This window comes from Cryptomeria japonica, chromosome 11, assembly GCF_030272615.1.
Source record: "Cryptomeria japonica chromosome 11, Sugi_1.0, whole genome shotgun sequence".
Classification (NCBI taxonomy): Eukaryota; Viridiplantae; Streptophyta; class Pinopsida; order Cupressales; family Cupressaceae; genus Cryptomeria; species Cryptomeria japonica.
This window is the reverse complement of record NC_081415.1, coordinates 109,091,762-109,109,893: the sequence shown is the minus strand read 5'-3', so window position 1 is coordinate 109,109,893 and position 18,132 is coordinate 109,091,762.

Below are 18,132 nucleotides of genomic sequence, written 5' to 3'. Positions count from 1 at the left end.
GACAAGCTTTGTTGACATCCCTGAAGTTAGTGCATATTCTGATACTACCATCTAGTTTTGATACTGGAACAATGTTGGAAATCCATTCTGCATAGTCAATAGGTCGGATGAATCCGACATCTAATAATTTCTTCAATTCAGTTTTGACCATGAGTGCCACCTGTGGATTCATCTTTCGTAGCTTTTGCTTGATTGGCTTGACTCCTGTAGAGATGGACAAATGATGCATGATTAAGTGTGGATCAACTCCAGGCATATCAGCATATGACCAGGCAAAGTTAATTTGCTATCCTTTAAAGAAGATGATGAATGCCGATCTTTCCTCCTCTGTCAGAGATTCTGCAAGGTGAATGTTTCTGGCTGCTTCTGTGGTACCAATGTTGATTGATTGAGTGGGCTCAATCAATATGGGTGATCGCTCATGAAAATGTTCAGGAAGAGTGTCAAGTCTCCCATCGTTAGGTGCCTTAAAAAGGTTTTCACCCTCAGATGCGTCCTTTATTTTTACTTTTTTGGGATCTATAGCTGCCATTAACTAGTTTTCAGCATCAGATTCTTTATTTGATTTATTTTTGCGACTGAGAGACTTGACATTCCCTGATAGACAGACATCGTTATTTTGTTCACTGGTAGAGCCTGTTTTGGGATTTACAGTACATAGGTAATGGATAATAGATTCATCATCGGGGAAAATTGGTATATCATGGGTTTCAGGTTCATTCCAGTCGATGAGATCAGGGAAGACAAGCGGTAAGGAATCATTGGGTGGATCAAGTTCAGCTACCGTAAGTGTTAGGATAGAGTTGTCATCGTGATGGGTCTTGGTTTTGAAGAAGTCTATGGTTTCATCGAGGTCTTCGATGGTATCATCTTCTACATAGACTTGTTCGTAATACTTCTGTTCGCTTTCCTGAACGTCATAGATATGTTGTGGTCCAAATTCAAGAGGTCTATCTTCTGCGTTATGTTCTTCTTGAGAAATGGATATGAAATCAGTATCATCTAGAATATTTGTAGTAGTATCAGAGCAGGTACCCCATTCATATTCATTGGAATCTATCTCATAGGCATCATCCCAAATTCTATCTGTGTTGTAAACAGGTATGTTGTATGGTGAAAACAAATCTTTGATGATGGATACTATTTTGATATTCTGTGTTGATTTTGTATCCGATCCATCTTCCACGGTCTAGATTTGTTCATAGATTGTGCTTCCTTGGGGGGGAATGACAGTTTCTTGTGATGACATGATTTGTTCTTGAGCCATTGGTGTGTGAATATGAGCCACTGCTACAGATATGGCCTTCTTATGATTTAAAAGCTTTCCCTGATGCAACTTCTGATCTTGACGTTCGCATGCCTTGTGGATTGTTTCTACTGATTCAAAGAGTGCTTCCTACCAGGATTTTTTCTTGTACTTCTTCTTTTCCTTCCATTGAGGTTTTGCATTTGTGTGTGGCGGTCGTTTCAATAGGAAGGTGAATTTAGAACCTAATCCTGCTTTATTTCTACTAGGTTGCGAAGGAAGATCTATAGGTTCAGTGACTCCTTCTTTGCGTTTCCCAATAGGTCCTTTACCACCATATCCCATTTGCTTCATGATTAAGTAGCCTTTTCCATACAGGTGCGTTGGTAAGACAATGTCTAGAGCTGCTACTCTATTATCTTCTTCTTCATCTTTGTATAGCCAGCTAAGAACATCTTTATCTTCTGATTCATGTGCTAGAGTACCCAATTGGATGAAGGTACCATCAAATTTAGTGATGGGCTGAGTTGCTAGATGTGTTGATATAGTAGGTAAACCATGCGATCTAGGTGATGTTGGCAATCTGGTCAAACATAAAGGCTCCAGAGAATATTCTCCCATGCCTTGGTCTTTGATGTGCATTTTTTGTTTGAAGTCTCCCCATAAGGAGTTGGATTTTGCTGTTGGTGGATCGGATGTCGAAGACCGCTGCTTTTCTCTGTTATGAGGAACCAAACTGTCCTGGGCTGCCCCCATTGTGTTGCAATGTTGAAATGGATTGTGATCAGCTGATATGGAGATTTCTTGTCCATCATAAGGAAACTTGACACACTAGTGATACATAGAAGGTACTGCTTGCATTTCATGTATCCAGGGTCGTCCTAATAAGATATTGTAGGTGAGATCAATATCTAAGACCTGACATATAGTATCCTTTTGCACTGGTCCTACTTGAATAGGTAATATTACTGTTCCTTTAGAGGACCTTTCCTCATCATCATATGCTTTTATGGTAATTTTTTTACAAGGATCAATAGATTATTCTGAGAAGCCTAGTGCACGGATAAGCTTTAAAGTACATATATTAAGTCCGGCTCCTCCATCTATTAAGACTCTTTTTACTTGGTGTTTGCAAACAATGACTTCAATATGTAGAGGAGTATTATGCGGATGACTCAATGAAGTATTATCATGTTCTGAGAAGGTGAGGTTATGAGATTCTGTCATATGGGCGATCATGGCTTGAAATCTGTCTGTATCCAGATTTTGAGGCACATTTGTTTCCAATAGAGCTTGCTCCAATATGTCTTTATGTTTTGGGGATAATTTCAACAATTATAGGATAGATATCTGAGCTGGAGTCTTGCGTAGTTGGTTAACCAAGTCGTATTGGATTTTTGGTGCGACAGTTGGAGGTGTAGTATGTCCCTTCAGGACATATTTCTGAGTCCGGGTTGTTACATTGACAGATTCATTATCATGCCGATCTCGAATGGTTATGACATTGACTTGATGGTCTTCAGCTGATATGTGGTTGATTGTGTTGTTGTAGATGTGATTAATACGAACTCCGCGTGTATCATTTGAAGTTGATGCACCATCTTTGTTATAATTTGGGAGAGGATTTTTGAACGCTTCGTGATCATTATTTGTTTTGAGACCATCCACCGTTAAGTCACCTCGATCAATCATGTCCTGGATTATGTGTTTCAATCTCATGCACTCGTTTGTTTTATGGCCCTTGTTGCGATGGAAATCACAATAGTGTGAATCATTCCACCAAGGTGGTTTGATTGGGGGTTCATAATTGTTGATTGGAGGCAAAGAAAGAATCTTGTTTGCCAACAGTTCTCTGAATGCGGATTCTAATGATTGGCCCAGTGGTGTGAAGATACGCTTTTGGAAATTGTTAGTGTTGTTGTGTGAATTGTTGTTAGGCCCTGGATTCAAGTTTTTGCTTTGATTATCGTTGGCGTTGTTGGTGTTGAGTTGTCCTTGATCAGTATTTGGTGCATTTGTGTTAGCACTAGGAGTAGCATTTTTAGGATTTTTCGCATTTTGAGTATTTCCTGATAATGCAAGCACTGGTTGTTTAGATTTGGGATCATATGATTCATTGTTGCCTTCGTTTTTGTTTCGAGTCCAAATTCGAGATTTGTCAAGATTGGTATTGTTTTGGTTATTGTAGTTTGATGAGTTTGTTCCTTCCTTGTAGAACTTGAGTGTTCCCTTTTTGACACAAGCTTCTTCTACTTGAATGCCATTTTCAATCAATTTGGCGAAAGATGGTATGCATTGAAGTTTGAGTTTGTAACTCATTTCGCCATTTAAGTTATCAATGAAGATCTCCATTTTTTCTTTTTTAGGAATATCTCGAGGATATCTTGATACCATGCGTTGCCAATGCTGAAGGAATAACATGAATGTTTCATTGTTTTTTTGTTTGGTGTTGCAAACATCTAGCATGGTTATGGCATGTTGGATGTTGTAAGAATAGTGGGTGATGAATTTGTTAACCAATTCGTCAAATGATCTGACAGGTGGTGTAATCTTGGATAACCATTCCATTGTTTGTCCTCCCAGGCTTCTTAGGAATAACCTCATTAGATAAGTGTCATCATGAGCAAATTCAAGACTCATGGTGCAAAATTCTCGAACATGATCACGAGGATCATTTTTCCCATCATATTTATCAAATTTGGGAATGTCTGAGTTTGGAGGAAAAGGTACCATGTTTAATCTTCTGTCAAATGGATAAGGACAGATTTCGTTTATAGAGTACTGCACTGTTGTCCCTTGTTGCATATCGTGTATTTGTCTTTGCAACATTTGCATTTGTTGAGTAAGAGCAACCAAGGGTGCATTATCTTGTCGAGGGATGAATTCTTCCCTCGTATTTGTTCTTAACTGAAAAGGTGTAGTAAACGGTATGTTTTGTTCTGGGGTTTTGAGTTCTGGTATTCGCATTTCTAGTATACATTGTTCTGGAATGTGTTGTTCAGGTATGTGAGTTTCTTCTTCTCTTTGTTGTTCTTGATATGTATATTGTTGAGACCTGGTTTGAAAGACATTTGCATCGAAATCTTTGAGAAGTTTAATGCCTTTACTCGTAAGCATGAGTAGATATTTTTCTTTGTCATTTTCCATGAGTTTTTCGATGAGTTTTTGGAATGAAGGATTTTCTTGACATTCCTGCAGAATTGCGTCAGTAATTTCAGGCTCTTCTGAGTGTGGCACTTCAAAAGGGTTTGATAATCTGCGATTCATACTTGATTCTGCGTGTGTCTCGCTTTATTTGTTTCTTTGAGAGTGAGTGACAGACATTTTAATAGAAACTTTCAGTGATGAAAGGAACAAAGTCCTCTTCGATGTGTCACTCGGGCGTTGTTGGTTCTGGCCGAGATGTGTTATATGTGATGCACTCGTCGGGCAAGAATGCTGGATTGATCTTTCCTCCATGGTTTATCTTTTGATTAAAAGCAGACTTTTGACAGTATGCTCTTGTTTTCAGGGGTTCTTTATCAAATTCGCTAGATTTGTTTTGGATATAACGTTTGACGTGATGAAAAAATTTTCGATGAGATTTGAAGAGTTGACGATTGATGTATAAAAACTTATTTCTCTTGATGAATTTGGAAAAGCTAGGTTGTTGTTTCTTTAACATGATGTTACGATAGAGGTTCTTTCTTCTCAGAATAAGGGGATTAGTCATGCATGAATGATCAATGATTTCCTTTGATTTGTTTGGATTTAGTTGATGCTTGTTTTAAAAATTTCAAATCTTACTTTATCAGAATGAAGGTTTAGATGCCCCTTCACGACAAAGCGTGCCAAATGATATGGATAAAGAGTTTCCCGATCTGGAAACTAGATTTGACAATTTGAAAAATTTAGACAAGTGTTTTTGAGATAAAATCCGTAAGATGTTAAAATATTTGATTGATACTGATGATGAAAATTTTCCGGATTATGATAGGAGAGATATCTTCTTTTGCTCGATTCGTTTCAGATTCTGACAACTTTGTTTGACACAAATTTAGCTTGAGAAAAAATTTTAATGGTTTGTTTTTGTCACTCTGGTTTGATAATAGATGATTTTTGACGAAAAAGTCTTCCAAAATGTTTTTGAAAATTTCAAAAAATTTCCAGTTTTAACTCTCTGTTTTTCGGCCTTGGATCACGCGCTAGAACAGAGTTTACATGCGCTACTTAATTTCTTTGATGTGCTAAAATAATAAGCACACGTGCTATGCTGCCCCAAGACACGCGCTAAATTTTGAACTCTCTGGAAAATTTTTGTTTAATAGGTATAAAATCTACACGCTATCCTGGGCCTTCTACGCGCTAACGTTTTGAGTGAATGCGCTAATGTATCTATGCCACGCGCTAAGCTGTTGCTGACACGCGCTAAAATTAGGATTGTTGAAAAATTTTGTGGAATTTGTTCAAAAAAGCTACGTGCTATACTGGGCCTGATACGCGCTAACTGTTGGAGTACATGCGCTAAAATATGGTTTCGATGTGCTAAGATGTTTCTTCCACGCGCTAAAGTTAAGACTGTTGAATTTTGTTGTTGAATTTTTTTTGGAAAAAGTTACGTGCTACACTGGGCCTATGAAGCGCTAACTGTTGGATTTCATGTGCTAATTCTTGGTTCTCACGCGCTGAGAGGTTGCTGCGAAACGCTAGACTGTGTTGTGGATGCGCTAAAGGAGTATTACTGTTTTTGCTTGAGGATGAAACGCTACTGTTTTAACTTCACGCGCTAAATTGCAGTTTGGATGTGCTAATATAAGTGTTCCACACGCTAAGAGGTTGCTCTTATGCGCTAGACTGCCCTGATTTTTCCGTTAGGGTGATTTTTTTTTGATTTTTTTTTTTTGAGGTTTTTGATTTTTTTGTTGAGAAATTTTCAAGTGCGATGGATGATTTTTTGAAGTAATAACTGCAAGCACGACACAAAAAGTACAACCATTTTGCCTAATCTAACAGAGAGTGTATGTTCTGCGAGGATGTGTTCAAATCCCCAATGTTTTAATAGGTTTGGATACAAGTAAGACACTTCAGAAAGACTCTTTATTCAAGGGTCATAAATAACATCATAGCCCACTAGTCTCGATACTCCGTCAGCTCAAACAACTGTGTCACCCCCTAGAGGGCGCCCATTTTTTTGCCTTTTGCCAGAAGTTAACCCAAAGTGAAATGCTTCACAATTGAGTAGTTATCTTGGGAGATATATGGTGAGTAATCTTGGGGGCGGATTTTTCCCCACCCTTGCACTATGATGTTACAAATGTTTGGTTACTGACTCAGTTCAAAGTTTCTAATTCTATGGTTCTTAATCAGGCTTCCCGTTCGGCCGTCAGTGATAAACTCCCTCAAGAGGCTTCCCAACCTTTAGAACAAAGGCTTTACGTATCTCGAGGACACTGGGGGAAGGCTAATCACTGCGCGCAACCGTTGAAAAGGACTTTCATCACTTTCCATATTTGATTATAGTGGGTTGGAATTCTTGGCGTCAAAGTCGTTCCCCACTTAGGTCGTTCCCTTCACACCGGCCATAAACGGCTTTAAGAGTTGATTGCAACTCCTCAGGAAGGCAGGCCTGCTAAAGGTTTTAATGCTTGAATTTACTGAAAGCGGTAAGAGTGGTCTAGATTTTTGATCACCCAGTTAAGGGGAGAGCATATTCCTTCCACTTTCGAGACAAAGCAATCAAAAATTCTTTTTAAACCTCTAATTCAGTGATTTGCTAACCTATGTAGAGATGTTGCTCCACAAAAACATGATGTTCTTTTTAATCTTAAAAGAAAGATTTTCTGATCTATAAAAAGGAAATGGTCAACAAAGCAAATTTCCGATTTGGATGTCAACAAAAGAAATCATTTTTAACAAAAAAAAAAAAAAAATCCTCTCTCTACCTGTAAGGAACTGTTAGCATCCTACAAGCAAACAAAAGCGATAAAATGTCAGATGATTTGGGGGACTTCTACAAGTCTAAAATTTCAGTTCAGTTACAAGAATTGTTTTTTTTTTGTTTTTGTCTGTGATGCGCTACAGAATCGACTGTACGCGCTACAATAAAATCCAGATGCGCTAAAATTATGTTCCTCTGCGCTATACTGTTACTGGGATGCGCTATCCTGTGAATTGGAAGCGCTGCTCTGTTCCTTTTCTTTTTCCCGCGGTCAGTTCTGCAGGAAAATTTGAAATATGATGCGCTAACTTTTTAGTTTTACGTGCTGGATGATGGATTACAAGCGCTAAACTGGGGATCGGATGCGCTAATATGTTAAGTTGATGCGCTACTCTGTGTTTTGCCCGCGTCGAGACCTACAGGAAAATTTTTTAAAACAAACTCATGCGCTAAGAAAAGGTCTTCACGCGCTAAAGAATAGAGCACACGCGCTAAACAGTAGGCTAGAAGCGCTAGACTGTTAGGCGGATGCGCTATGGAATGTTTCTTACGCGTCAATTCCTGTTTCCCGCCGACCTGCAAAAGTGATCAATTTGAAAAACCGATTTGTTATTTGGGTCGGGCCCCACGGTGGGCACCAGAAATGTATGCGGGAAAAGTGGGCGATAAAATTCAATATGTAAAAATATTTCAAAATACTAGTCCACACACACACACAGGACTTCTTGGTGCAAGCTATGGAGTAACGTAGTATTACTCAGCTTCCCAAGGAGGGTCTCATGGTTCTCTATCTCACAATGTCCCTCAAACCAATGTTTTTGCTCTCAGATCACTGAGCAAAATGGTTTAGGGATGGCAAATATGAGAACAAGAGATGCTTTTGATTGATTTTAGTATGAGATGTGTTGTAAGCTATGTATGATGCTAAAATGCAATAAACTAAATGATAAGATGACAAGATTAGTATGAATACTATCCTAGCATACTATATTTAGTCTATGATTGAACTAAAATGATAAAGAAAGTAATCTAAACATGCATATTTAGTTTAATTCCTGATCTAAAGAGAGGCTAAATGATGAGCATGTATGAAATGAGAAAACTTGAAAGAATTTGAGCATAAGTGTAATGCTTCAAATTTGAAAGATGATTCTTTTTAAAATGGAGGAATGAGAGCTCTATTTATAGCACAAACAGGGCAATGGATGGTCAGGATTGAAAGGTTTAATCAAGGGCCAAGCTTGAAAGTTGGGGATCCATGTGCACAATTTGCACCAATGACATGGTGACAAGTGTCAACATACGATTGGGTTGAAAGAAGGGGTTGGAGGCATTGAATGCCTGAGAAGACCTCATAGTTATCTAGAGGCTAAGGGTCAAGTCTAAGTTAGGATTACCCAATGGATTAAGACTTAATCCAAGGATAAACCTTTGTGCAAATGATTAAGAGATAATCATGGTCAAAGCATTAAAGGCCTGATGAGACCCTTGGGTTGGGTAGAGGTTGAGTCAAAACAAATGTTTTAACCATGTAGGAGGGTTTGAGTTAACCATTAATGGTTATTGGAGACTTTGTGGATTAAGTGGTTGAAGGTTGAAAGCTTTCAAAGGTTATCAAAGACTTTGAGACATTTAGTGGTTGAAGGTTGAAAGCCTTTAATGGTTATCAAAGACTTTGAGGCTTTGAGGAGTGACTTCTCTTTGCTTAGGGATGTGACAAAGTTTAGAGGAGGGGTTAGGTTAATTAAAAGCGATTAGAAGATTCTAGAAGGGATTAGAAATGGGTTTGGGATTTTGCAAGTGGATGGGGGGATAATAGGATTTAATTGAATTAAATGATTTTCATTCAATTTGGTTGTAATTTGGAGAAATTAAATAAATTTGATTTATTCAATTTAGGATAACTATTTAATTAAATTTGAATTTAATTAAAAGTGAATAGAGGGAATTTAATTGAATAAAATGATTTATTCATTAAATGGTATAGTGAATTTAATTGAGTAATTTATTTAATTAAATAGAGGAATGTGGATAATTTAATTAAATTGAATTTAATTAAATAGAGAAATGAACATAAAATATTCATTTAGAAATATGGTCATTTTTATACGTCTACAACAATACGTCAATTTTAGTTATCTACACAAATATAATTGTCAAATATAACAAATATTAAAATGAATTAGACTTTACACAAAAATAATCATTTACTAATGCATGATTATACTAAGCATTTTTATCACAATGGGCCAAATGATGTAAGTGGGATAGATAATATTTAAATTATTTAACATATCATTAACTTCAATTATTCTAATGTACTAGGGTTTCACACTTCTCATATTCATTATTTTAGGGTTTCATATTCTAAATGACTATTGTTTTTCATCATGCGAACCTCACTTTAGTCCTTAAATAACCTTCCAAAACATGTTAAGTATCTTTTCTCCATTTTTCCACAAACGTGCTATGTTTTCCTGCAATAGTAAATGGGTTTTCCAAAGGTCATCCACTAAACCAGTCAAACCATGATGATGCTGCTTATGTCATATAACTTACATCATCATGCACGTTTTCTGATACAGAAGAATACCATTGTCTCTTCAATACCCACCTTAAAATATTTCAATTTTTTCCTCATTTTTTCTCTTGGACCATGTTAAAAACTCCATACCCATATCCTTAATTTAGCCCCTTTCTCATTATCTATTAAATGCGATCTGAATTAAGCGGGCCTGCAATGGAGAATCCTGAGACAAGAGAAAGAGAACATGAAGTGCAAGAATTCATGGCTCTGCTTGAAAGGATTGAGTCTGAGAAAAAGTACAGGAGAGAAATGATAGAGACCCACAAAAGGGATTCAGTGAAAATCTCTCAGACATGGTTGTCCTCATTTCAGTGGGAAGATTTTAACAGTAATGTTCATCATCCTTATCAATCTCATTTGGAGGAAGAGCAGACTAGAAAATGTATGAAGAGGAAGAGAGAAAGCAGCCCACCAGAGAATATTGTTGATAACAAAAGGAGTTCTTCAAAGGAGAACAACGTCAACAACAACCACCAGAGGGTTATTGCAGCTTTTGATCTGAATCTAGAGGGAGAATCTGAGAACCCATGTTCAATGGGCCTGCCTTTATGATATCAAAGAAATGGTAAACATCTACTATATATATGTTTATAGCTATTATCCAGAATAATTTTTAGAAAAAAAGAGATAAAATTTCCACCATCCATTCTATGTTTCTGGATTATATTATGTGCGATTTTATTTACATCAATATTTCGGATCACATTCTATGATCCATTGTGAAAATGAGAAGGAAAGAGCTCAACGCTATTTCCAATGACATGTTCATTGGAAATGTTATGATCAGGTCATGAAAATCTGACATTCAAATAAACCCTAGAACTGTCATGAATGAGTTTAATATATCTCTCAGCTAAGTATGTTATTGCATCTCTGACAGTGTATCTGTTTCACTGGCTTAGTAATCTTAATTAGAATTACTTACTGGTATCTAATGGCAAATGGTGTTCTGGTTTCTTTGGCCAAAGTGGTCTGCAGAACCCATCAAAAGACTTGCTTTTATGATATCAAAAAAATGGTAAATATTTATCATATCTATGTTTGTAGCTATTATCTAGAATAACTGTTAGCAATAAGAGATAAGATTTCTACAGCTCATTTTATTCGTGTTTATTCGTGTTTATGTTTCTAAATTAGAATATATGATTTTGTTTATATCAACATTTTGAATCACATTCCACCTCGAGATAAGAGAGCACTAAATGCTATTTTCAATGGCTGGTCTTGAAAATATGACATTCAAATAATCCCTGGTATTGGCATGAATGAGTCTAATATAGCTCTCAGCTTAAGTATGTTATTGCATCTCTGACAGTGTATCTGTTTCACTGGCTTAGTAATCTTAAACTAAAATTACTTACTGTTATCTAATGGCAGATGGTTTTCTGGTTTCTTTGGCCAAAATGGTCCCAGGATCCGTCAAACTGTGGTTAGTTGGATGAGTTAAAATGTACGCTTAATCTGAAGGCAAGTGGAGTTTAGGAGATTTGGGGGGATTGATTCTTTAAAGAGATAAGATTAGAATATTCGTAAACCCACTACCAATGTTGGCCATTGCATATATAAGATTAGAATATTTATAAAACCAAGGTAATATTATGCACCTAATACATTGGCCGTTGGTTCTATGAATAGGGCTGATATAAAAGAGTCAATGTACCAATTGTTTAAGTGGGAGACTCGGTCCTCCATGAATAATTTTTAGGAATCTTTTCACAAAAATAATGCTAAAAGATATTTTAGATCTTTATAAGGAATATTTATTATATTATGTAAATTTTAAAATAATTTTCTTTTATTTTTTATTTGTTTATTTGTTTATTTGTTTTAGTTTATCTTATTGAAAATAAATATTTATAGTGGATTTGAGTTTTAAGAAAAATAGATGGTTAAGAATGTTTGTGTGAAAGAAGTATTAGGATGTGTGACCTTCTAAGAAGTGTTAATACTTTATTTTTGTAAGCGAGGTGTGAGCATCAACTAGATGTAATGTGTACAAGTGGACAATTCATGTTCATGAGAGATGGATTCACATGGATTCTTGTGATTCCTAACTATAAAATATTGGTCAATGAGATTGATTCAAGAGCTACATAATTGAATCTCAAAATCATCACATAATTTGACATATTCTGAAAACACCACTTAGTTACAAATATATTTATAAATCTTATTTGTAAGTTATCTCAAATGGGCCTATGGTTTATTTGTTTAAGCTTTTCTTATTAAAAGCCTAGCACCCTATCTTAAATAATGACTTACCCAATTGATGTGAAAATTTCTAAGCCCAATCTAAGGGAACATTTACCCCTACAAATATATGGAAATTTACCATAATTAGTACTCCCATGGTTTGATTTGGTCATTCCTCATAGCAATTGAGTCTAGATACGACAATACTTTTGTTTAGAGTTGGTCTTATCATTTTGAATATAAAATGTTATTTTTTAATTAGAGTTACATTAAAGTTAAAGTGTCTTTAGATGTGTAGTGTCGTGTTTAAAACACTTTGTTGGTGAAGTGGCCACCAAGGTTCAAACCCCTATTGGGCCATTGTGCTTGCAGGCCTTGTGGCTACACTGGGCCCTTTCGCTTGTGGGTTTGAACAAGTGAAGTGTGGGGATGAATTCCCCCATTTGTGGCCTTCGATTCATAGCTTTGGGTCAAAAGCATTTCACATGGAGCCGAAGGGCATGTCGTGCTAGTGTCACCAATCAAGTTAAAAAGTTTACCAAGCATAATAAAATGAAAAAAAATATATTAAAGTTAAAGTAAAAATTGTATAGCTACTCTTAAAAAAAATATAGTGAGTGTCATGGAATTGGGGCTTAAAACTAAATTAAATATCAAATAATAAGTGACCCCCAAAAAGAAAAAATTCACAATGATCATGGCACCAAAAATAAAATAGTCATGTAAGTGGCATGTTTAAAGTTTATAAAAAATAATAATTATAAAGTAACAAGTGTTATAAAACTAACCTTGGGAGTGGGGTACTAATGATCAAGGTTAACCCACCCTCTATCAAGCAAGCATTTTACTTCTTTTGTTGGCTTCCAACCAATGAAAGTAGTGTATTCTCCCACTTGAAGAACATTATACAATTAAGAATCTCACATGTGCATGATGGAATTTAAGCACTCTTTAACATGGAGAGATTATATGTGTCAAGAAAGAAAACTTGCCCTAATTGATTGTAGGACCACCCATGCCTTTAAGACTAAAGTAGGTGGCAACTAGTCACTCTATCTACCAATACGTCTAATTTATAGTTTCCTAGTTAGTGGTGAAGAAAGGGCTTTGTAGCAACTATGAGAATACCTGTTCTACTACACCACATCCTAGTGGAGGCACTCTATCATAAGAAGGAAAAGAGGGTGATACCTTCATAATAGTACATGGAATGTATACCTAATGATCAAGTAGGTTCTAAAGATGTTGAACATCAAGGGCTATTTTGGGTAAGTGCACAAAGATATGGTACCAAAAAGGTGCCACTTTTTATCTTTTCATAGAAACATGTCAGTAGCATAATGGTCCTTCAAACCTTTGGATTGGATGCCCAAAGCAAAGTCAACCCAAAGAGTTGGTATTTTTCAATGCAAATGATTTGGCAAGCACCAAATATGATGCTTGCCCTATTTGGTGCTCGCTAAATTAAAAATGTGCACTTTTCACATGTGGCAAACGTTAAATTTGGCACTCACCAAATGTGAAAAATGCACTTTTTGCATTTGGTGCGCATCAAATTTGGTGCTTGCCAAATGTGTAAAGTGCACTTTTTGCATTTGGTGAGCACCACATTTGGCACTCGCCAAATTTTTTGCTTTGGAAAGTTGTAGATATTATGAATGGGTAAATGTTCTAGTTTGGACACAAGTTATACCCAATCCTTGAAGAATAATATATACATGAAATGTAAAATCTAAGTATCTAATACTTTAAGTTATATTTTATGTATATATTGGTTGGATGTTTGAGAGTGGTGTTAGATCTCTAGGAGTTGTAATGTAGATTCTAGGTTTTAGACGATCATATAATTTTTGAACTTAGCCAAATTTACTTAATCAACATGCTCCTATCAATATTCTCTCACTCGCTCTATCTCACTCTCTTTATCACCCCCAAACTCAAGACCTATAGATCTCTCTCTATCACTCTTTCTATGTCCCCTTTCAACCTCTTTCTATCTCACTCCCTTTTCTATCCCCCAAGATCTATCACAACCTCTCTACCTCTCTCTCTTTCCCTTTACTCACTAAAATATGTCTCCTCTCTCCTTACACACGTCCCCCTCACTCTCTCCCTATATCTATTTCTCCATTTCTCTCCCACCATCTCTCCCTCTCTACCTCACCTTCCCTCCTTACCCCCATATCTATCCCTCCCTCCCTCCCTCTTCTTCTATCTCTCTCTTATTGTTTCTCTTCACTCTCTCTATATTTTCTTGATCACTACTTCTCCCTCCCACCCTCTCTTTCCCCACCCCTAGGTCTCTCCTTCCCTCCATCTTTACCTCTCTACCTCTCCCTCCCTATCTCATTACCAACCTCTTTCCCCCCTATATCTCTATCACTCTATCTCTCTCCTATGGCTCTCACCCCTCTCTCCCTAGGCTTTAGGACGTATATCTCTCCCCTCTCTAGTTATTTACCTCCCTCTCCACCTCTCTCCTTTCATCCTTACCCCTCTTTATCTCTTTATAAATGTGTATCTCTCCCTCACCTTTCTATCTCTCCCCTCTCTAGGTCTCCCAATCACACCCTTTCTACCTCTCCATCCCTCCCTCCTTATCCCTCACTTCATCTTTGTTTTTATCTCTCTCATTTCCTCTCTCCCTCCCTTGAATAAGATTTAGGGAATAGAGAGTATGATATAGGATTTAGGTATAGGGTTGAGGATATTGGTTTTAGGGTTGAGGGCATTGGTATAGGGTTTATTGTACCAAATTGATGGTACAAGGTTGAGGGTATATCCTATTTAGATACTTTCATCTTTTTGTCTTCTCTCAACTCTCTCCCCTCTCTAGGTCTCTCCCTCCCTCTATACATACGCATCCCTTCTTACCCTCATATCTATCTCCCTCCCCTACTCTCTTTTATACTCTCTCCCTCTTTATTCTCTCTCTGTCTCTATTGTCTGTGTCATCAACTCTCCCTCCTACCCTCTCTCTCTCCCTCTCTCCCCTTTCTAGGTTTCTCCCTCCCTCCCTCTTCACATATATACCTCTCCATCCATGTCTCATTAGGCACCTCTCTCTAATCCACTCTATCTATCTCTTCCCTCTCTCTCCCATTTAGGTATCTAACCTCTCTCTCACCCTCTAGGTATCTCACCTATCTATATATACCCTCTCTAATTCTCTCTCCCCCTCTTCACCTCTCTCTCTTTCACCCCTTATCCCTCTCCCTTTATAAACTCTCTCCTTCACTTTTCTATCCCCTCACCTCTTTATCTCCCCTAAACTCTAGAACTATTACTCTCCCTCTCTTCTCTCTATCTCTTTCTTCTCTCTCTCCCCTATATAGGCCTCTCCTACCTTCTCTCTCTCACCTTCCCTCCTTATCTCAATATCTATCATTTCCTCCCTCCATCTCTCTTCTCCTCTTATTATTTATCTCCATTATCGTGATCACTACCTCTCCCTCCCAACCTCTCTCTCCATTCCTATGCCTCTCTCTCTCTCTCCATCTTTACCTCTCTATCTCTCCCTCTTTGTATCACTGCCCACCTCTCTCTCCCCATCTATCTCCCTCGCCTCTATCTCCCAACCCTAGGTTTATCACTCCTCTCTTCCTAGGCTCTAGGTTTCTCACCTCTATATCTCTCTCCTCTCTAGTTATTTCCTCTCTGCCTCCTTACCCATTTTTCTCTCTTTGTGAACTTACCTCTCTCTCTCTCTCTTGCCCTTACCTCTCAATCTCTTCCCTCTCTATGTCTCTTAGTCAATCCCTAACCACATCTCTCTCCCTCCTTTGCTCTCTCTTTCTCTTTATTCTTCCCTCCCCTCTTCTCTCTCCCATGTATAGGGTTTAGATAATAGGTTTTAGGATATAAGGTTTAGGGTATAGGGTTCAAGATTGATGGTAAAGGGTTTAGGGTACATAGGGTTGAGGGTACTAGTTGTATTGATAATTCTCTCTCTCTCTCTCTACGTCTCTCCCTCTCCATCCTCTCTCCCTCATTACCCCCACATCTCTCCCTACTTCACTCTCTCATATTTAATCTCCATCTCTTATTCTCTCCCTCCATTGTCTAGGTCATCATCTCTCCCTCCCAACCTCTCTCTCTACACTTTAGGTTTCTCCCTTCCTCCCTCTCTACATCTACATCCCTGTATCATTACCCACCTCTCTCTCCCCTATAGGTATCTAACTTATCCCTCCTTACACCTCTCTCTCTATCTCTCTCTATCTCTCTGGTATAGGGTTTAGGGTATATAATTTTTGTAGGGTATAGGTTTTAGGGAATACTATGGAGGGAGTGATAGACCTAGGGAAGGAGATACATAGGTAGGGTGTTGAACATAATGTACCACTAAGAGGGGGGTAAATCGGTGGTTCCTAAATTCTTTTCATTTTAAACAACCTTTGAATACCTGTTATTACCCTAAGCACTAAACAATCAAACCTATAAGACAAATATAGATATCCAAAAGAGGCAAACACGCAAATATAACCCACAACACCAGATAAATGAGGAAAACCCAATATGGGAAAAACCTCGGTGGGAAATGTTGTTGGAGTCTACTGCTCCAATACAACCTCACAAGTGAAATAATGGATTACAATGATTTAGGGCACCAACCCAAGGAGCATCAACCCCTGCACCAAGCTCCAACTCAGTGTGTATAATGAAATACAAATTAGATACAGTTATAGCAACTGGTTGCAAATGAGTTCTGCAACACTTGAACATTGAATTTATGTCGGTTAACAATATCCTCTTCTTCATTGGTTCTCACACTATCGGTTATCAAATTAATCTCTCTGATCACTCACTGATTACTCCTAGCCTCTCTTCTTTCTCCCTCAACCTCACACCGCACTATGTCACTCTCAGATGCCTTCTTGACCAATCACACCTCACCGGTTAGCTTAACTGTTAGACCTACAACAGTTTATCAGTTACTTTGTCTCTATCGGTTAGACCCTCTCACCGGTTCACCTGCTAACTCACTCTACAAATTTCTTAGAATAAACTCTAAGGAAGATGATCTTTCTCCTTGCTCAATCTCTCTTCTCTCTCACTCTTCGCATCAAACATCCATAGATTTTTGTCTCAAGCTCACATATTTATCATCTAGGGTTCCCACCAAAATAGCATTCGAATAGTGTCGTGTTAGGTTTTACCTTCACCAACTTGATCCGTATTGGATTTGATTCGATCTTCTTTTCCAAAGAGATTATCTTCATGGCATCGATCAACACCACCAACACCTCGCATTCCAATGTGTGTTTTCTATATCTGGAGGTCTGCACCATGCTTTTCTATGTTTCTCTATCACACGCCATTAATGGCTTAGTTGTTTCCTTCAGCGAATAGGTACGAAGATCAGATCTTCTTGCAGGATAAGTTCAATCACTTGCCAGCTTGTTTTCCTCGAGCCACAATCTTCTGGCATTGTCCCATGACTTGTGGGTTATTCATAAAAGTTGACCTTCTTGCTGACTGTTCCATCAATGCACACTTCACCGACCTATGTACTATCACCACCTGGCTTCCAGCTGTCATCTTTGTCGACATCCACCTCTGCCTGGTTTTCTATGTTGGTTTGACATTCTTCATTGACCAAGATTGACTATCGGATCAACTCACCTTACCGGTATAGCCTAACTCCACAGGTGAGCCTTGATACCTACAAACCTCTTCTTTGTCGGTGGGTCAACTTGGCCTTTCATCAAACATGTTGCTCCTACTACTCAGTCCATTTACTCACAGCATTAATCTTCTCTAAGTATATCAGTTTACATCCTTTAGTTCTTCGTTTTCTTTCTTGATTGCCTTATCGTTGAGCCTATTTTACTAGTAGATGACACAATTCATGTGTACCGGTAACCTTCCTTTTGTCTTCTTACTCACATATGGATTGACATCATCATGTCTTACTTCTCTTATACCGGTCACCACTTCTTACTCATCGGTGACCATGCCAAACCAGTTGACATCAATAACAACTTAATACTAATAATTCCAACAATCTCCCCCTTTGGCATTGATGTCAACTTACTGCTAGAGTTCATACCGGTAAATTTCTCCCCCTTTGATATAATGACAAAGGGCCAGGGTATTTTATACTCCCCCTTTGAATCATACCTATCTCCCCCTTAGTCAAATATTCTCTTAGGGATTGCAGTCGGTATTGAGACATACAACCTTGAA